Below are 22,660 nucleotides of genomic sequence, written 5' to 3'. Positions count from 1 at the left end.
TATTAGCAGATTCTGAAAATGACCTCCAACGTTCTGTTTTCCAATTACAACTCATTTCTGAGGAATACGGGATGGAAATTTCAATTAATTAAACTAAAGTAATGGGATTCATTGGTAAAAATCATCTCCGCAGCAAAATTTGCCTTTGTAATAAACCTGTGGCGGCCGGGTAGCTCAGGTGGTAGAGCAGCTGGCTACGGACTGGAAGGTCCGGGGTCCGATCCCAGGTGGTGACAGGATTTTTTCTCGTTGTCAAAATTTCAGAACGGCCCCGAGGTTCACTCAGCCTCCTACAAAATTGAGTACCGGGTCTTTCCCGGGGGTAAAAGGCGGTCAGAGCGTGGTGCCGACCACACCACCTCATTCTAGTGCCGAGGTCATGGAAAGCATGGGGCTCTACCTCCATGCCCCCCAAGTGCCTTCATGGCATGTTACGGGGTTACCTTTACCTTTTAATAAACCTGTAAGACAGGTCTCATGTTTTAAGTGTTTGGGTTATCATTTGAGCTATGAACAAGAAAAAGATATTTCTACAAAACTGAATTACTTTAACTATGCAATGAATACCATTAATAACATTTTCAAATCTTCTGTTGTCCAAGGACATACAAGAATTAAAATCTATAAAACATTGGCGAGACCTGTTCTCTTGTATGGAAGTGAAGCTTGGACCATACGCAAATGTGATGAACACCGAATCACTGCCAATGAAATGAAGTTTTAAGAACTGCTGGCTATACTAGATTAGACAAGAAGAAAAATTTTGATATTTTGAAAGAATTAAATATTGACTCAATTTAGAGAAAATTAAAATTATAGACAGAAATGGAAATCTCGTATACTCAGGATGCCTAGAACAAAGATACCACGCCAAGTACTAAATTACCATTCTGTAGGAACAAGATATTTTGGGCCGTCCGCTGAAACGATGGGGTGAGATCGTAACAGGCTCAATACGTCATAAGAAGAAGATATTAAAAATACTGTAATTAATAAAACACATTACACACTTGAACATTTTTCTAGAACACCTTTTGTTAACATTGCGTATTAATCATAGCGACATAAAATAAATCGGTTTTAAAAATTTTGAACTGCCTCCGTGGTCTGTTGGTCAGCATGCTGGCTTCCAGATCAGGAGGTCCCGGGTTCGATTCCCGGGCTCGACTCTCGGTGAATTTTTCTTTAAGAAGAAGAGTCTGGAAATTTGTATGTATGTGAGTGTGATTGTGAGTGTGCCGGGTTAATATTAATTAATCAATCATCGCAAAATACATCAGGACTTTTGCTGGGCATTAACCTGAACACACATTTCAGCGTCACATTGTTGACAAGTAACTCCATCTGTTAGCACAACCATAAAGCATCTAATAGATGCTATAGAGTTACCAACAACGAAAAAAAAAAAATGAAATCAATACCAAAAACACTCAGATGTTACATACCTGACGCCCGGGATTTGTCTACCCCTGTCTATACATATTCTAAGAAGAGCGTTTGTGCAAAAAATAAAATACTCTAGTTAAAAATTGTAGAAATTAGAGTTTTCACCCATCTCCTCCCATAAAATAATTAAGATTTACTCTCCTGCACAACTGAATTCTTTGGTCTACAATATTTGCTTGTTTGGAACTTGTATGTATTTACAGAATAAACGAAACACGTCATTATTGAAACAAGGTCACTCGTTCACCTGCCCATCCACTCGTTCACTTGTTCATCCACTCGTTCACCTGCCCACCCACTCGTTCACTTGTTCATCCACTCGTTCACCTGTCCACCCACTCGTTCACCTGCCCACCTACTCGTTCACCTGCCCACCTACTCGTTCACCTGCCCACCTACTCGTTCACCTGCCCACCCACTCGTTCACCTGCCCACCCACTCGTTCACTTGTTCATCCACTCGTTCACCTGTCCACCTACTCGTTCACCTGCCCACCTACTCGTTCACCTGCCCACCTACTCGTTCACCTGCCCACCTACTCGTTCACCTGCCCACCCACTCGTTCACCTGCCCATCCACTCGTTCACTTGTTCATCCACTCGTTCACCTGCCCACCTACTCGTTCACCTGCCCACCTACTCGTTCACCTGCCCACCTACTCGTTCACCTGTCCACCCACTCGTTCACCTGCCCACCCACTCGTTCACTTGTTCATCCACTCGTTCACCTGTCCACCCACTCGTTCACCTGCCCATCTACTCGTTCACCTGTCCACCCACTCGTTCACCTGCCCATCCACTCGTTCACTTGTTCATCCACTCGTTCACCTGTCCACCCACTCGTTCACCTGCCCATCCACTCGTTCACTTGTTCATCCACTCGTTCACCTGCCCACCTACTCGTTCACCTGTCCACCTACTCGTTCACCTGCCCACCTACTCGTTCACCTGGCCACCTACTTGTTCACCTGTCCACCTACTCGTTCACCTGTCCATCCACTCGATCACCTGTCCACCTAATCGTTCACCTGCCCACCTACTCGTTCACCTGCCCACCTACTCGTTCACCTGGCCACCTACTCGTTCACCTGCCCACCTACTCGTTCACCTGCCCACCTACTCGTTCACCTGCCCACCTACTCGTTCACCTGCCCACCTACTCGTTCACCTGCCCACCTACTCGTTCACCTGGCCACCTACTCGTTCACCTGCCCACCTACTCGTTCACCTGCCCACCTACTCGTTCACCTGTCCACCTACTCGTTCACCTGCCCACCTTCTCGTTCACATGTCCACTCACTCGTTCACCTGCCCATCCACTCGATCACTTGTTCATCTACTCGTTCACCTGCCCACCTACTCGTTCACCTGCCCACCTACTCGTTCACCTGCCCACCCACTCGTTCACCTGCCCATCCACTCGTTCACTTGTTCATCCACTCGTTCACCTGCCCACCTACTCGTTCACCTGTCCACCTACTCGTTCACCTGCCCACCTTCTCGTTCACATGTCCACTCACTCGTTCACCTGCCCATCCACTCGACCACTTGTTCATCTACTCGTTCACCTGCCCACCTACTCGTTCACCTGCCCACCTACTCGTTCACCTGTCCACCCACTCGTTCACCTGCCCATCCACTCGTTCACTTGTTCATCCACTCGTTCACCTGCCCACCTACTCGTTCACCTGCCCACCTACTCGTTCACCTGTCCACCTACTCGTTCACCTGCCCATCCACTCGTTCACTTGTTCATCCACTCGTTCACCTGCCCACCTACTCGTTCACCTGTCCACCTACTCGTTCACCTGTCCACCTACTCGTTCACCTGTCCACCCACTCGTTCACCTGCCCACCCACTCGTTCACTTGTTCATCCACTCGTTCACCTGTCCACCCACTCGTTCACCTGTCCACCCACTCGTTCACCTGCCCACCCACTCGTTCACTTGTTCATCCACTCGTTCACCTGTCCACCCACTCGTTCACCTGCCCACCTACTCGTTCACCTGCCCATCCACTCGATCACTTGTTCATCTACTCGTTCACCTGCCCACCTACTCGTTCACCTGGCCACCTACTCGTTCACCTGTCCACCTACTCGTTCACCTGTCCATCCACTCGATCACCTGTCCACCTACTCGTTCACCTGCCCACCTACTCGTTCACCTGTCCACCCACTCGTTCACCTGCCCACCTACTCGTTCACCTGGCCACCTACTCGTTCACCTGTCCACCTACTCGTTCACCTGTCCATCCACTCGATCACCTGTCCACCTACTCGTTCACCTGCCCATCCACTCGATCACTTGTTCATCCACTCGATCACCTGTCCACCCACTCGTTCACCTGCCCATCCACTCGTTCACTTGTTCATCCACTCGTTCACCTGCCCACCTACTCGTTCACCTGTCCACCTACTCGTTCACCTGTCCACCCACTCGTTCACCTGTCCACCCACTCGTTCACCTGCCCACCCACTCGTTCACTTGTTCATCCACTCGTTCACCTGTCCACCCACTCGTTCACCTGCCCACCTACTCGTTCACCTGCCCATCCTCTCGATCACTTGTTCATCTACTCGTTCACCTGTCCACCCACTCGTTCACCTGCCCACCTACTCGTTCACCTGGCCACCTACTCGTTCACCTGCCCACCCACTCGTTCACTTGTTCATCCACTCGTTCACCTGTCCACCCACTCGTTCACCTGCCCACCTACTCGTTCACCTGGCCACCTACTCGTTCACCTGCCCACCTACTCGTTCACCTGCCCACCCACTCGTTCACCTGCCCACCCACTCGTTCACTTGTTCATCCACTCGTTCACCTGTCCACCCACTCGTTCACCTGCCCACCTACTCGTTCACCTGCCCATCCACTCGATCACTTGTTCATCTACTCGTTCACCTGCCCACCTACTCGTTCACCTGCCCACCCACTCGTTCACTTGTTCATCCACTCGTTCACCTGCCCACCTACTCGTTCACCTGTCCACCCACTCGTTCACTTGTTCATCCACTCGTTCACCTGCCCACCTACTCGTTCACCTGTCCACCCACTCGTTCACCTGGCCACCTACTCGATCACCTGTCCACCTACTCGTTCACCTGTCCACCCACTCGTTCAACTGCCCATCCACTCGATCACTTGTTCATCCACTCGATCACCTGTCCACCTACTCGTTCACCTGTCCACCCACTCGTTCAACTGCCCATCCACTCGTTCACTTGCCCATCCACTCGTTCACTTGTTCATCTACTCGTTCACCTGCCCACCTACTCGTTCACCTGCCCATCCACTCGCTTACCTGCCTATCTACTGGTTCAGATGCCTATCCATTCGTTCACCTGCCCATCCACTCGCTTACCTGCCTATCTACTGTTTCAGATGCCTATCCATTCGTTCACCTGCCCATCCACTCGCTTACCTGTCTATCTACTGGTTCAGATGCCTATCCATTCTTTCACCTGCCCATCCACTCGCTTACCTGCCTATCTACTGGTTCAGATGCCTATCCATTCGTTCACCTGCCCATCCACTCGCTTACCTGTCTATCTACTGGTTCAGATGCCTATCCATTCGTTCACCTGCCCATCCACTCGCTTACCTGTCTATCTACTGGTTCAGATGCCTATCCATTCTTTCACCTGCCCATCCACTCGCTTACCTGCCTATCTACTGGTTCAGATGCCTATCCATTCGTTCACCTGCCCATCCACTCGCTTACCTGCCTATCTACTGGTTCAGATGCCTATCCATTCGTTCACCTAGCCACTCACTCTTCCATGTATTTCACTCGTCACTAACCATCCACTCGTTCATATATCCACCTTTCAATCATTACTTACGCTTTATTTCTTCTCATTCGTAGAGCACCGAGTTTGACTGAAGAATTCATAACTGAAAAGAATGGTTGTAAGTTTCCTTCCAGTCTGTTTTGTTTAGTATTGGATGTTTCGGTTAGAATGAAACTTCTTATTACATTTAAATTGAAATCAGTTCGACCTGCACCTACTTTACTACAAATTTCTGAATTAAAAATAATTTTATGAACCCGAAAGAAATGATCCACTGCTTGTTACGGAGCGGTATGAATGCAGTTGCCGTCTTTTGTCTTGAATATCTCCGCTGTAACTTATAACAATCCACAGACAACTTTCTTCGCTGACTCTGCTGTCAGGACTCAGTTTTAAGGAGGTCCTCATTTCTGCTACGTATGAAAATCCCAGCGCGAGCTCCTAATTTGCCGGAGAGGTGAAGCGTCAGTAACGACCTCCGGATTGGCTTTATTATCTATTAGACCGTCCAGGCGTCGCATCGGCGGCACTGCCCCAGGTGGGTCCCGTTGCTAGGTAACCTTCCTTCCGAAAAGGTTATTATTGGCGCCTTGAGGCTTGTCAGGGGATAGCGGAAACGAACCGTACTAAGATATTCGTTTGGTAAGAAGGGTGGCAGCTCGTAATTTGAATTCCACGCGCCCTCGGGGTGGAGGCTTCAACACAAGATTGCCTTCCACCCTCCCAATTTACCCTCATCGCCACACGTCGGGATCACCGATGCATCTATCAGGTCTTCTCCGGTGAAATTCCGTACCTGTTTGTTATGTACACTCGGAGATATAAGAAGCGATCGCACTTTGTGACAGAAAAAGATAGTTAAGGTGTGTATGATACGACTAACAACTGAAGTGATAACATCTTTGGGTGGATACATTTTCCACCTACAGTTTGAAAATAATTTAAATATTGAAAATTGTTTAAATAATTTTTACGATGAAAGAGTAATGGAACGGAGAAAAATTCTCTCCGGCGCCGGGATTTGAACCCAGGTTTTCAGCTCTACGTGCTGACGCTTTATCCACTAAGCCACACCGGATTCCACCCCGACGTCGGAAGAATCGTCTCAGTTTTAAGTTCCAACTCTTGGGTTCCCTCTAGTGGCCGCCCTCTGCACTACGCCATAGATATCTATGAACCTAGGACCGAAGTCCACACATGTGCTGAGGTGCACTCGTAATGAGTGACTAGTTGGCCGGGATCCGACGGAATAAGCGTACCTTTAGGAGGAAACCCACAAACGATTAGGAAAAACATGGAAATTTTACTTGAAGAAAGTAAAGCGATAGTTTTGGAAGTAAATCCCGAAAAGACAAAGTATATGATTATGTCTCGTTACCAGATATTGCACGAAATGGAAACATAAAAATTGGAGATTTATCCTTCGAAGAGGTGGAAAAATTCAAATATCTTGGAGAAACGGTAACAAATATAAATGATACTCGGGATGAAATTAAACACAGAATAAATATGGGAAATGCCTGTTATTATTCGGTTGAGAAGCTTTTGACATCTAGTCTGCTGTCAAAAAATCTGAAAGTTAGAATTTATAAAACAATTATATTACTGGTTGTTCTTTATGGTTGTGAAACTTGGACTCTCACTTTGAGAGAGGAAGAGAGAGATTAAGGGTGTTTGAGAATAAGGTGCTTAGGAAAATATTTGGGGCTAAGAGGGATGAAGTTACAGGAGAATGGAGAAAGTTACACAACGCAGAACTGCATGCATTGTATCCCGGCGCCGGAGAGAATTTTTCTCCGTTCCATTACTCTTTCATCGCATGATGACGCAGAATATCTGCATGAAAGTATCATATGTACTTCGGTACATTAAAATAATGTATATTATATGCGTAATTCACTTCGTGGTTTAAGACGGCGCTTATTCCGTCGGATCCCGGCCAACCAGTCACTCATAACGAGTGCACCTCAGCACTTGTGGACTTCGGTCCTATGTTCATAGACATCTATGACGTAGTTTAGAGGGCGGCCACTAGAGGGAACCCAAGAGTTGGAACTTAATCAGAGACAATTCTGTTCGACGCCGGGGTGGTATCCGGTGTGGCTTAATGGATAAAACATAAGCACGTAGAACTGAAAACTCGGGTTCAAATCCCGGCGCCGGAGAGAATTTTTCTCCGTTCCACTACTCCTTCATCGTATGATGACGCAGAATATCTGCATGAAAATATCATATGTACTTCGGTACATTAAAATAATGTATTGTATTCTTCACCTGACATAATTAGGAACATTAAATCCAGACGTTTGAGATGGTCAGGGCATGTAGCACGTATAGGCGAATCCAGAAATGGATATAGAATGTTAGTTGGGAGGCCGGAGGGAAAAAGACCTTTGGGGAGGCCGAGACGTAGATGGGAAGATAATATTAAAGTGGATTTGAGGGAGGTGGGGTTTGGTGATAGAGACTGGATTAATCTTGCTTACAGGTTATGTGAGGGCGGCAATGAACCTGCGGTATCCTTAAAAGTCATTTGTAAGTAAGTTGGAAGTAAATTAAAATTTATATATTCTTATTACGTAGTAGACATAAGATAAACTGCATTATATAGTTCTTAATTTCAATTCAGGCATCCGCCCCTGAGCACGAGTTCTACTCTTTCAAGGATGAGCTAAAGTTTTTCTGTTTATAATATATTTTATGATACTATTATTAGCAAAATAAATAAATAGCTTTAAAATTTGTTGAGATACAGAGCAAAATGTGGGCTGCTTTGCTGTCTAGTAGATTTACACTCCGTGGTTATCTTGGGAAAACTCCAGAACACGGTACCCCCCTTGCCACCCCCACCCCAAGTCACTAGGGGACGGTGGGAACTATGGGTAATATTGGGTGGGGGGGGGGAACGGCGATGTGAGGGAAAAAAATTACCTGCTTGGGAATAAATTCCCTATTCCTTTCCCTCCTTCCCTCTCTCTCTTCCCTTTTTTCTCTCTCTTCATGTGGTGTTATTCTGTTCTTCTATGTCCTTGCTGTACATGTTGTTATTCTTCTTCAGGTTGTTCATCTTCTTTGTTGAATCTTGAATCCTCAGAAGTCCTCAGCAGCCGGAATCCTCAGCAGTCTCTCTGGAGAACACATGTTCTTGGTTGAAAAATTTCGGAACTCGTATATATATGGACCAAGGAGAAAAAATGGCAACATGCGGGATGCAAGTATCAATGATGAAGAATAATTTACTGCGTAGACATGATGGTATTTGATATAAATTATCGTGAAAGTAATATTTCTCCCCTTGTAATAATGTTGAGGGATATATATGTTATCATAAAGCGATTTTATGTTGTATTTCAAGTGCATAAATTAATGTAAATTCATGTGACTACATGGTGGGCGGAGGATTGAAGTAGCGTGGAGTTAACGGTACCTAAGCCACGACTGTCCAATCAGAGAAGGAAGGGGTGGCGAAATTAACAGGTGACGCTGGATATCTTGGCGTGCCTACAGTTTTGTGCCGACGTGCGAAAGGGTTGGATGTGCGACTGTGTTCCTCTATCAGCAACATGGAATCGTTCGTCGATATTTTCGCCGTGCACAGCTTCAGCAGCGAGGTTAATTCATCCCCCGAGCAGGCAGGACCAAGCGAGGAGACTTGCTAATAATTCCCCTGCAAGCAACAATCGTGGTCAAACCGAAAGGTACTTTTCAGTGCCTACAAATAATCAGAAAAGAGCAGAGTCAGCATTTGTCAAATGCGCATCATCATGTTTTCGAAAAGGCACTTTTCAGTGCCCGAAACCCCGCTTTATTTCATCATGTGCTACACGTGGGGTCATCTTCGGGGCTTGCAGCCCCGAAACCCCGCTTTTTTTCATCATGTGCAACACGTCGGGCCATCTTCGGGGCTTGCAGCCCCGAACCCCCGCTTTTTTTCATCATGTGCTAAACGTCGGGTCATCTTCGGGGCTTGCAGCCCCGAAACCCCGCTTTTTTTCATCGGGTCCGCGATGTTCACGGAGATCGTCAGTGGCCGCCATGATGTTTCGAGGTGGCGCGCGTCTCGAATGGAGCGAGATGCAGCGTGAGAACGCGAGAGAGGGAGGAGTCAGCAAGGAAAGTAGCAAGTTGCACGGTAGGTGCGGTGGGGGTAGAGGGGAAGGTAGGGTACCGTGTTCTGGAGTTTATCCGTTATCTTAACCTTTCACGGTTACAAGAATGGCACTCAACCCCTCGTTCCAGATTCCCCCAATTTGCACTACACGAAGTGGAGAACGGAAAGACACCAAAAAGCATCTAATACATCTACCTAAGAGCGGTATCACCCGTCGTTTGAACTATCTTACCCATTTCCATCATTCTAAGCCGTAAACATGGATTTACGAGACGGGAAGCAGACGAAGTGGTACAAATTATGAAACCTTGCCGGGTGGCACATTCTTTAAGACTGGTTCTCGTAAAATGAATTGGACCTGTCAGCTTCTTCTCCTGTTATTGGTATTTGTCTGCGGTATAGTGCGAGGCATCAAAAGGGTGTTGATGCCTAGACTTGAGGCTCCCCGCACCCTTAAAAGAGCCCACGAGTGGATGTTTATTGGTTCCGGAAGTAGAGGTGTCACCTGTCGAGACACTGTGGAGTGGGATCCGTCTCTCCATGGAAGAGTGGCACAACGTTCAGTTCTGCATTGTTGGTTTCCTGGAATCTTAATTGAGTCATGTGATCCATAAATACACATGGTTTAATAGATTCTTGACTTTTTAAACAATAATTCGAATGAAATTTTTATTAAATTAAATTAAACTTAATTATATATTTTTTTAGTTTTAATGTATAATATGTATGAAATTGTATTAATTATTAAATTTAATTATATTTTGTTAGTTTTCATAGTGTATATGATTATATCTCGTGACGAGAATATTGTACGAAATGGAAATATGAAAAACTAGAAATGTATCTTTTGAAGAGGTGGAAAAATTCAAATATATTGGAGCAACCATATAAATGACATTCGGGAGGAAATTAAACCCAGAATAAATATGGGAAATGCCTGTTATTATTCGGTTGAGAAGCTTTTATCATCCAGTCTGCTGTCAAAAAATCTGAAAGTTAGAATTTATAAAACAGTTATATTACCGGTTGTTCTTTATGGTTGTGAAACTTGGACTCTCACTTTGACAGAGGAACATAGGTTAAAGGTTTTGAGAATAAGGTTCTTAGGAAAATATTTGGGGCTAAGAGGGATGAAATTACAGGAGAATGGAGAAAGTTACACAACACAAAACTGGACGCATTGTATTCTTCACCTGACATAATTTGAACATTAAATCCAGACGTTTGAGATGGGCAGGGCATGTAGCACGTACGGACGAATCCAGAAATGCATATAGAGTGTTAGTTGGGAGGCCGGAGGGAAAAAGACCTTTGGGGAGGCCGAGACGTAGATGGGAGGATAATATTAAAATGGATTTGAAGGAGGTGGGATATGATGATAGAGACTGGATTAATCTTGCTCAGGATAGGGACCAATGGCGGGCTTATGTGAGGGCGGCAATGAAGCTCCGGGGTTCTTAAAAGCCAGTAAGTAAGTAAATAAGTTAGTTTTCATAGTAGTCTAGCTAAGTTTTTCAAACGTATCATATGTGATGATATCTTAATTCTATGTTAGTTGCCTAATAAATTAAATTGAATTGAAAAGCTGTCATGTACGGATTTATGTTTATATGATAGACCTGCAGAACTGTAGCTCTTCAGAGCGACTGCATTACTACTCCTTCTTACCCCACCCACCTTTTCTACTAGTGTGGTCATAGCGTTCTAGCTACGCTTGGCTGCATCAACATTGATTCTCGCGGCGGCAGGTATACAATACGCTATCAAAAATTACAAATGAACAGATAATAAAATCCTTAGGAACATACCTTTAGAAAGTAAGAGAAAAATGAATGAGGGAAATAAATAAGTTAAAAGACATGTAAAATAAATTTTAAAATGTATGTGTGCTTATAATGTAGGAGGTCTGCCTATGTATATATATATTGTCCTATTACTAGTAAAGTCGATTAAGTCCACTTTTTGTGTGAAATAAGATAAGTACAGTCCCCTACTTGTATTTCCGTGCTCTGTATTCTACTAAAATGAAATAAGTCCGAAATGTTGCTTGCAGGCAACAAACCAATTACTTTATTTTAAGAATTTATTATGAATTTTCGTGCATTAATAAAGTTTTAATTCCTGTTTTTACAAAACTTGGATTACTAGTCTTAACTGGTTTTACTAGTAATAGGACGATAAATAAATTGTACGTTGATAAGTGAGTGATAGCTATAATGACCGGATGTCAATGCTGTCATTCAACATTGTAACGCACTCCAGCCAAATAAATAATAAAAAATACATACATACATACATACATACATACATACATACATACATACATACATACATACATACATACATATATATATACATACATACATACATACATACATACATACATACATACATACATACACAATACGCGTACTGCAGTTTAAAGAGAACTGGAACATTGCAAAATCTAAACCCGTGAAGGAATACTACTTCCAAAGGAAATGGGAAAATGATTATTTTGTTGTTGAAGACGAAAGAATTGCTTGTTTACTGTGTCCCATCCAATTTATTTCTACTCGTCATTTCAATATTAAACCACATTTCACCAAAGCCTATATTAAGAATTATGGAATGCACAAACTTTCGGGTAAGTTCATTATTATGAACTGTATATTGATTATTAATTATATAGGCTACTGTTAAATTAAAGACGTCACTCGTTGTGTTCATTTTGAATTGAAATTAATAGTAACTTTCAAGGTTCATTACTTAAATGCTATAAATTTATGTTTCCGCAGGTGATGATAGGAGGAAAGTTTACGAAAATCTAAAGCAGGCTAGGTGCAAAGAAATCTCAAAGAAACTACCGACAGGAAATCAAGCATAATCGTAAGCCTTGAAACGAGATAACGCATTATAAATACAATAAATTTATTATAATCCTTTTTGAAAATTACATGCCGCCACTCATGCACCTTTGACGAGCAGAGAATGTAAACAACTCTACGCGGAAGTCGATCATCCTCATATCCTGTCGTCATATTTCCCCTACTTACGAGTTCTGCAGGCCTGTTATATGATATGTATTTCATGTTGTAGAGAACCGTGTTCCAAAGATTGTTCCGATGTTTTTGTTACGCCCTGTATAATTAAGAGCAGTTTTATTTATAGAAATTAGTAAATTGACTGCAGAATTCTCATTTCTCTTGCATTAGATTGCCCTTGAATACCCGTGTGTAGGCTTAGGTTCTCCGTGAACACCCTTGCAATTAAGTGCATGGCCGCGAACCTTCAACGACGGCCGAGCATCAATTAAGGATACAATAAACAAGGCAGTGAAATCAATTACTGCGAGGCAGGCGGCAAGCGGCTAACTGGATTCGATCCCCGCAGCTGTGGGACGCTCCGACCGGTCACGATACGATCCCACGCCTCCTGCACAGCTGACCCACTATGCTGGTGAAAGTGCGGCCGTCTGCGTTGAGGTCGCGGCTTCAAAACCCGTCCGATACATGAGAGTCACACAAGTGCGACCTTCGATCTGTAATAATAATAATTCTTTATTTATACTGGCAGAGTTAAGACCATAGGGCTTTCCCTTACACTCTACCACAGGCATGTCAATTATGCCCACAGGAGAAAGCGCGCGCTTTAGAGCCCAGGAGAGCCTGAGCGCTTTACAGCGGAAAGGAAAGAGACAGACGAAAGAGGTGGTATATGCCGCTTGGTCGAGCTATATTCAGGGATGGCCAGCACTGATTCAATAGATAAAGGGAAGAGAACTTATTAAAACTGTATCCATGGTAACAGATTTGTCCGAGAAGTTTAAGTGCGTTATAAGAATGTAAGTTTTAATTTTAATGCTCATTTTTCACAAGTTTGATTTTTTTATTCAAAAGAAATATTTTCTCAACTTTTCGTATAGAAAAGTGAAATTTTCAGATATAGGCCTATTTATTTAGTAACCTTACAGAATGTTTTCGTAAATCTAATATACCGTATATACGTATTACTGAAGATAGTGTATTGAATGTTTTGAAAATATTCGCATGGAAATTGTTTGTAAGGAAGTGAATTAACAAAGCAACCACTGTTACATCACAAGCAAAAGACACGTGCTTATGTGTTGTAAAAATGTCAGCTCTATAGCTTCAGCATATTTCGAGAAAATAATTTAATATTCTGATGATAGGAAGTTGCTCACCAATATCATCTTAAACGCATAATGCAATGAGAGTTTTGTTATGTAATATTAGTTACACTTAAAACAGATACAGCACCTAGGTAACTTTGTTTTGTACTGTAATATTGTTTTGATTAGTTTATTGATTACTTTTATAAGGCTCAAGATATCATCAATATAAATTCCAACTTATCATGTCATACTCAATTCCTTTTTTTGGGATATCACTTTCTTTATGAATGATGTGTTTAATTCACTTAGTACAGTATAGTTGTAGTTATTATGGAATTTGAGTGAATATTCCTTCTTTACTCTTTATTATGTTATTAACGTTTAAAACACAACTGCAATATTAAGAAATAAGTGTTAGTACTTTTGTTTTATAGACAATATAGAAAATAACAAACAGAAAGAAGCCATATGAAAATAACGACATAAAATTTCACGTTCCGTTTGAAGTTTGTGCACCACTGTTTTCTTAATCCAACAGGCTGCTTATTCTTCCTAGCATACCTAGCGTTTGATGCCCGCGCACGACGTCAAGGTCAGGAGAATGTGCTTGCTTTGACAACACTGGCCTAGATGAAAATATTGTCTTATCTTGTGTGAACATTCCTTCTTTACTCTTTATTATGTTATTAACGTTTAAAACACAACTGCAATATTACGCTAAGAAATAGGTGTTAGTACTTTTGTTTTACAGACAATGTAGAAAATAACAAACAGAAAGAAGCCATATAAAAATAACGACATAAAATTTCACGTTCCGTTTGAAGTTTGTGCACCACTGTTTTCTTAATCCAACAGGCTGCTTATTCCTCCTAGCATACCTAGCGCTTGATGCCCGCGCACGACGTCAAGGTCAGAGAAATGCGCTTGCTTTGACATCACTGGCCTAGATGAAAATATTGTCTTAACTTGTACTAAGCAAAAGAATGAAGTTGATGTGTTGGGGATCCGGCAAAGCGTAATGATATGAAAGGGGTCCTCGAACTCACAACTTTTAAGAACCACTGGCACCATATTAATGACCTTGGAGTAATACCTTTGCATGTTTTAGTAGATATTTATGTACAGTATTTGTGAAATGTGTTAATGCTATTATGGTAATGCTCGGAAGCCAGTGTGAGAGTCCATATCTGGATTGTTTACATATGTTGTGAGGGGATTAGTGTATTCTGTTCAGTTGGAAGGGCAGATCTAGGAATCCGCTCACATTGGGTTCCACCTGCGTGTGTGTGCTCCATAATACATCACTTAGATTCCTGTGAATTTTAATATCGGGCTTACAGCCAGGATTAATGACGGTGCAATAGTTCTGTGTTACTGACCAGGGTCGAAGTTCTGAAGTGGAACACACGAGAACATTTCTTGTTCCACTCCATTGGCCATGTGTTTTAATGTTCTTTTTGCATAAGTATGAAGATAAGTTATAGTACTATGATGCTGAAAAAAGAAAGCCAAGGAGCAATCATCGAATTCATTTAATTGTGTAAAATGTTTATGTTTTGATATTTCTTTTCGTTTGTGTCTTCATACTCATTGCATTTAAATTTAACAACAGAGTGTAGGGCAAACAGGGGGAGGAAAATTAAAAATCGTTAGTTCAGTATCTACGAGTCAATTTATCAGGGAATGATGTACATGAAATATAATAATTTTAGTACTAGTCTGTCTGTGTACAGCGATTTCTACTAAACTATTGGACGGATTTTGTTCATATTCAGTATCTACGAGTCAATTTATCAGGGAATGATGTACATGAAATATAATAATTTTAGTACTAGTCTGTCTGTGTACAGCGATTTCTACTAAACTATTGGACGGATTTTGTTCATATTCAGTATCTACGAGTCAATTTATCAGGGAATGATGTACATGAAATATAATAATTTTAGTACTAGTCTGTCTGTGTACAGCGATTTCTACTAAACTATTGGACGGATTTTGTTCATATTCAGTATCTACAAATCAATTTATCAGAGAATGATGTACATGAAATATAATAATTTTAGTACTAGTCTGTCTGTGTACAACGATTTCTACTAAATTATTGGACGGATTTTGTTCATATTCAGTATCTACGAGTCAATTTATCAGGGAATGATGTACATGAAATATAATAATTTTAGTACCTGTCTGTGTACAGCGATTTCTACTAAACTATTGGGCGGATTTTGTTCATATTCAGTATCTACGAGTCAATTTATCAGGGAATGATGTACATGAAATATAATAATTTCAGTACTAGTCTGTCTGTGTACAGCGATTTCTACTAAACTATTGGGCGGATTTTGTTCATATTCAGTATCTACGAGTCAATTTATCAGGGAATGATGTACATGAAATATAATAATTTCAGTACTAGTCTGTCTGTGTACAGCGATTTCTACTAAACTATTGGGCGGATTTTGTTCATATTCAGTATCTACGAGTCAATTTATCAGGGAATGATGTACATGAAATATAATAATTTCAGTACTAGTCTGTCTGTGTACAGCGATTTCTACTAAACTATTGGGCGGATTTTGTTCATATTCAGTATCTACGAGTCAATTTATCAGGGAATGATGTACATGAAATATAATAATTTTAGTACTAGTCTGTCTGTGTACAGCGATTTCTACTAAACTATTGGACGGATTTTGTTCATATTCAGTATCTACGAGTCAATTTATCAGGGAATGATGTACATGAAATATAATAATTTCAGTACTAGTCTGTCTGTGTACAGCGATTTCTACTAAACTATTGGGCGGATTTTGTTCATATTCAGTATCTACGAGTCAATTTATCAGGGAATGATGTACATGAAATATAATAATTTTAGTACTAGTCTGTCTGTGTACAGCGATTTCTACTAAACTATTGGACGGATTTTGTTCATATTCAGTATCTACGAGTCAATTTATCAGGGAATGATGTACATGAAATATAATAATTTCAGTACTAGTCTGTCTGTGTACAGCGATTTCTACTAAACTATTGGGCGGATTTTGTTCATATTCAGTATCTACGAGTCAATTTATCAGGGAATGATGTACATGAAATATAATAATTTTAGTACTAGTCTGTCTGTGTACAGCGATTTCTACTAAACTATTGGACGGATTTTGTTCATATTCAGTATCTACGAGTCAATTTATCAGGGAATGATGTACATGAAATATAATAATTTCAGTACTAGTCTGTCTGTGTACAGCGATTTCTACTAAACTATTGGGCGGATTTTGTTCATATTCAGTATCTACGAGTCAATTTATCAGGGAATGATGTACATGAAATATAATAATTTTAGTACTAGTCTGTCTGTGTACAGCGATTTCTACTAAACTATTGGACGGATTTTGTTCATATTCAGTATCTACGAGTCAATTTATCAGGGAATGATGTACATGAAATATAATAATTTCAGTACTAGTCTGTCTGTGTACAGCGATTTCTACTAAACTATTGGGCGGATTTTGTTCATATTCAGTATCTACGAGTCAATTTATCAGGGAATAATGTACATGAAATATAATAATTTTAGTACTAGTCTGTCTGTGTACAACGATTTCTACTAAATTATTGGACGGATTTTGTTCATATTCAGTATCTACGAGTCAATTTATCAGGGAATGATGTACATGAAATATAATAATTTTAGTACTAGTCTGTCTGTGTACAGCGATTTCTACTAAACTATTGGGCGGATTTTGTTCATATTCAGTATCTACGAGTCAATTTATCAGGGAATGATGTACATGAAATATAATAATTTTAGTACTAGTCTGTCTGTGTACAGCGATTTCTACTAAACTATTGGACGGATTTTGTTCATATTCAGTATCTACGAGTCAATTTATCAGGGAATGATGTACATGAAATATAATAATTTCAGTACTAGTCTGTCTGTGTACAGCGATTTCTACTAAACTATTGGACGGATTTTGTTCATATTCAGTATCTACGAGTCAATTTATCAGGGAATAATGTACATGAAATATAATAATTTTAGTACTAGTCTGTCTGTGTACAGAGATTTCTACTAAACTATTGGACGGATTTTGTTCATATTCAGTATCTACGAGTCAATTTATCAGGGAATGATGTACATGAAATATAATAATTTCAGTACTAGTCTGTCTGTGTACAGCGATTTCTACTAAACTATTGGACGGATTTTGTTCATATTCAGTATCTACGAGTCAATTTATCAGGGAATAATGTACATGAAATATAATAATTTTAGTACTAGTCTGTCTGTGTACAGCGATTTCTACTAAAGTATTGGACGGATTTTGTTCATATTCAGTATCTATGAGTCAATTTATCAGGGAATGATGTACATGAAATATAATAATTTTAGTACTAGTCTGTCTGTGTACAGCGATTTCTACTAAACTATTGGACGGATTTTGTTCATATTCAGTATCTACGAGTCAATTTATCAGGGAATGATGTACATGAAATATAATAATTTTAGTACTAGTCTGTCTGTGTACAGCGATTTCGACTAAAGTATTGGACGGATTTTGTTCATATTCAGTATCTATGAGTCAATTTATCAGGGAATGATGTACATGAAATATAATAATTTTAGTACTAGTCTGTCTGTGTACAGCGATTTCTACTAAACTATTGGACGGATTTTGTTCATATTCAGTATCTACGAGTCAATTTATCAGGGAATAATGTACATGAAATATAATAATTTTAGTACTAGTCTGTCTGTGTACAGCGATTTCTACTAAACTATTGGACGGATTTTGTTCATATTCAGTATCTACGAGTCAATTTATCAGGGAATGATGTACATGAAATATAATAATTTTAGTACTAGTCTGTCTGTGTACAACGATTTCTACTGAACTATTGGACGGATTTTGTTAATATTCAGTATCTACGAGTCAATTTATCAGGGAATGATGTACATGAAATAAATTATCATTTAAATCGGGGGGAGAGTTCCCTGGTTACGGCTTCTCAGTGGTTAAACTTGGACACAGTTCCTTACCGTCCCTCTTCATCGCATTCCTGTCCCGCTGTGCTTGTTTTGACGTGCTATGTTACGCCCCCCGTGTTTGCAGACGGAATTTAATGTCCTTTGTGTACAATATCTCGTTAGACTAATTTGAAATCCTCCCTCTCACACGCGTTTGCACCGAGACGGATGTTACAATCACAACTAGACCAGTCCACGCAATACACTCCCTTACTTGACATTTAAATGCGTCGCCAGACTGGAATCGATTCATGAATATGACAAATGCAGATGTGAAGACGTATTGGGTGGGCATGCAGAGTTTAGAAAGGGGAAGATGGAAGATTTGTTCTCTCCCAACGCCCAGATGTACTTTCTCTCCTTCACGGAGCTGCTCTACGATATTTCTTTTTCTTATAGCTTCAATCCTTCACTATCTCGCTACCACAGTTTAATAATGTATGTCCGACATTTTTAAAGACTTCCTTTATCCATCCCTCCCTCTGCACCTCTCGATCGAAGTCAACTGCCTGGGCTAGTAATTTATTACGTGGTGTGAGAGGCAGTGTTACCCGATTAGAACATCTTGCACTTGTGCAGGCATAGAGTCCTGCGCAAGCGTAGAGTATCTGAATGCAAGGTTACTGTAACTGTATGACTTGTAGCGGCGTTGCCAACTATGCGATATTTTAAACTCTTTTTGCGATATGCGATAACACTTAAAGGATAATGGGATAGTTTTCGTTAATGTTATAATTCCTCAGAATTAATTCCATTTTGATTTGCATAGGAAGAAGTCATGATATTAATGGAGCATATTAAAATTTTTATTCCATTCTTGGTATTTTTTGGAAAAGCGTTTTAAATCTGGTCCGTTTTCTGTAAAGATCTCAGAGGAGAATCTGGATTCTTTCTCTATCAGTAGTAAAGCTTGCATCGTTGTTTGCTAATCCGTTAATCAAAAATTTCTGTTTGTAACTGCCATAGGTGTTTCTTGTATATGAGAAATTAAAGTTTATTTAGTATTATGCAAAATGTTGATACTATAACATTGTTATTAATAGAGGGCCAGATGTTTAGGCATTTATAACATTTAAAATAGGCAGGCAAAAAAAGGCAATAAAAACGTAAAAAGGCACTATAATCTTTGAAAAAGGTATTATAAAATTTAAAAAGCCATAATATGTTTCACCAATAAATTTAAATTATATCAACTTAACTCTTAGTGAAAATTACAGTAGAGTCCGTATAGGCCAGTTTCTATCTGATGATTTTCCAATTCACTGCGGGCTAAAGCAGGGAGATGCACTATCACCTTTACTTTTTAACTTCGCTCTAGAATATGCCATTAGGAAAGTTCAGGTTATCAGGCAAGGTTTGGAATTGAACGGGTTACATCATCTTCTTGTCTATGCGGATGACGTGAATATGTTAGGAGAAAATCCACAAACGATTAGGGAAAACACGGAAATTCTACTTGAAGCAATTAAAGCGATCGGTTTGGAAGTAAATCCCGAAAAGACAAAGTATATAATTATGTCTCGTGACCAGAATATTGTACGAAATGGAAATATAAAAATTGGAGATTTATCCTTCGAAGAGGTGGAAAAATTCAAATATCTTGGAGCAACAGTAACAAATATAAATGACACTCGGGAGGAAATTAAAAGGAGAATAAATATGGGAAATGCGTGTTATTATTCGGTTGAGAAGCTCTTATCATCCGATCTGCTGTCCAAAAATCTGAAAGTTAGAATTTATAAAACTGTTATATTACCGGTTGTTCTGTATGGCTGTGAAACTTGAACTCTCACTTTGAGAGAGGCACAGAGATTAAGGGTGTTTGAGAATAAGATTATTGGGAAAATATTTGGGGCTAAGAGGGATGAAGTTACAGGAGAATGGAGAAAGTTACACAACGCAGAGCTGCACGCATTGTATTCTTCACCTGACATAATTAGGAACATTAAATCGAGACGTTTGAGATGGGCAGGGCATGTAGCACGTATGGGAGAATCCATAAATGCATATAGAGTGTTAGTTGGGAGGCCGGAGGGAAAAAAGACCTTTGGGGAGGCCGAGACGTAGATGGGAAGATAATATTAAAATGGATTTGAGGGAGGTGGGATATGATGATAGAGACTGGATTAATCTTGCTCAGGATAGGGACTAATGGCGGGTTTATGTGAGGGCGGCAATGAACCTCCGGGTTCCTTAAAAGCCAGTAAGTAAGTACGTACTTCGTAGGTGACACATATTGATTTATAAAAATACTTTTCTTTCGTGATTAACTGTCTTTTCACAAACCTTACATAACAAAACTGTCCCATCGGTTGAAAACACATCGGCACCAAATTCACTAACGTAAGCATGAAATTTACTTTGCAATGGTTTACTGAATTTAGGCATTCTAGCTAACCGATCTTATACCTTCTGTCACCCGACAATAACCGACTGTTCCTCACTCAAATTTCTTTCTCCTACAATAATAAACACGTGTAGCACAAAATTGTAACAGTAAGATTTGAAAATATAAAAGCAAATAATTGAAAATGTTACGTGACAACTTCTATGAGAACGGGCTTAATATTTAAAATTATAAAGCTGATTGTTGTTTATATAAATGAAATTATTTTAAAATGGAACCAAATCTACACATCAGGAATCAAAATAACCAGTGCTCTAACATTAAATACCTTACTCTTTGCCAATGATCATGCCATAATTTCCAATTCAGAGGATAATTTACAGAGAGGATTATATACATGAAATAATATAATAAAAGATTTTGGGATGGAAATTTGAGCACAAAAATCAAAAGTAATGGCATTTTTAGGACAAGACCCAGTCAGAAGTAAGATAATACACAATAACCAATGCCTCGAACAAGTACAAAATTTCAACTACAGTATCTGGGTTGTGAAATATCTTATCAAAATGAAGAAGATGAGAACAAGAAAATTACCAAATTTACACAGATTCTAGGAATAATAAACAATACATTAAAAGCTAAACTAGTACAAAAATCTACAAGGATAAAAATATATAATACACTAGCATTACCCACCCTTTTATGCGGAAGCGAGATTTGGACATTAAAGAAAAAAGATATGAACAGAATCAAAGCAACGGAAATGAAATTTTTCAGGAGGACAGCAGGATATACTCTTTTAGACCGAAGAAGGAATGAAGAAATTTTAGAACAATTAGAAGTAGAGTAAGTAGAAGAAAATAATCAACAGATACAAATGAAATTGGCTAGATCATGTAAGAAGAATGGAAAATTCAAGAATCCCAAAAATTATGATGCAGTATAAACCTAGAGGACATCGTCGACCAGGAAGACTTTTTAGAAGACTGCTAGATGGGGCCGAAACAGGTCTACAGAGGCCTAATTCGTGAAGGATGATGATGATGATGATGATGCTGATTGTTGCACCGTGAAGACATGAGAATATTATACAGGGTGTATCTAAATTGGTGTCAAATATTTCAGGGTAATGTTCCTAACACCAAAACATTGCAAAATGTTCATATGAACATTGGTCTCAAAATAATTTATTTCAGAGTTACAAGACAAAATTTAATGTTACAAAAATTGCTCGAAGTGGCTTCCTCCTGCTTCGATGTGTCCCCTAAGCCTGCGTTACATGCTCTGGCGTACTCTGTTGGAAATTCCTGGAGTGTTTCGTATTTCGTGAAAACCAGTTTGTATACGCTCTGAGAATATCAACGTTAAGTACAGGAGTCGCATAAATCAGACGAAGAAATCCATTGGATTCAAATCAGGCGATCGAGCAGGCCATGCAATGAATCCCCTTCGACCAATACATCTTTGGGGAAATCGATCATTAAATAATTACGAACTATCAGACTGAAATGAGCTGGAGCAGCATCATGTTAAGACACATTCGTTGGATGACGTCCAGAAGCACATCATCAATTAAATGATGCAAATCACTTCGTTCTGTGCACTCACAGAATACATTTTCTTCTGATTTCTTTGCTCTACAAAATACAAACAAACAAAAAATCATCAAACAATCAGCGGTCAATGAAGGGACAAATCCTTTAATAACTCCCTAACGTATGGTTTTCAGACCCATGTTCTTATTAACTTTTTTAATTGTTTTTATGTTAGGAACACGTCCCCGAAATATATGACTCCAATTTAGATA

General features: G+C 40.2%; 1 long non-coding RNA gene across 1 annotated transcript in view; it reads right to left on the bottom strand.

Moving 5' to 3' along the window:
* Positions 1-9,424, bottom strand: part of LOC138698554 (uncharacterized) — a 207,294-nt gene extending 197,870 nt beyond the window's left edge. The window contains exons 1-2 of the long non-coding RNA XR_011331895.1: positions 8,671-9,424; positions 8,175-8,371 (exon numbers count right to left, since the gene is read on the bottom strand). This is a non-coding gene — a long non-coding RNA (uncharacterized lncRNA). The remainder of the gene's footprint in view (positions 1-8,174; positions 8,372-8,670) is intronic.
* Positions 9,425-22,660: the final 13,236 nt, after the last annotated feature.

The sequence above is a fragment of the Periplaneta americana genome, chromosome 4 (assembly GCF_040183065.1).
Source record: "Periplaneta americana isolate PAMFEO1 chromosome 4, P.americana_PAMFEO1_priV1, whole genome shotgun sequence".
Classification (NCBI taxonomy): Eukaryota; Metazoa; Arthropoda; class Insecta; order Blattodea; family Blattidae; genus Periplaneta; species Periplaneta americana.
Note: the sequence above shows the minus strand (reverse complement) of the source record. Positions and strands in the feature narration are given on the sequence as shown.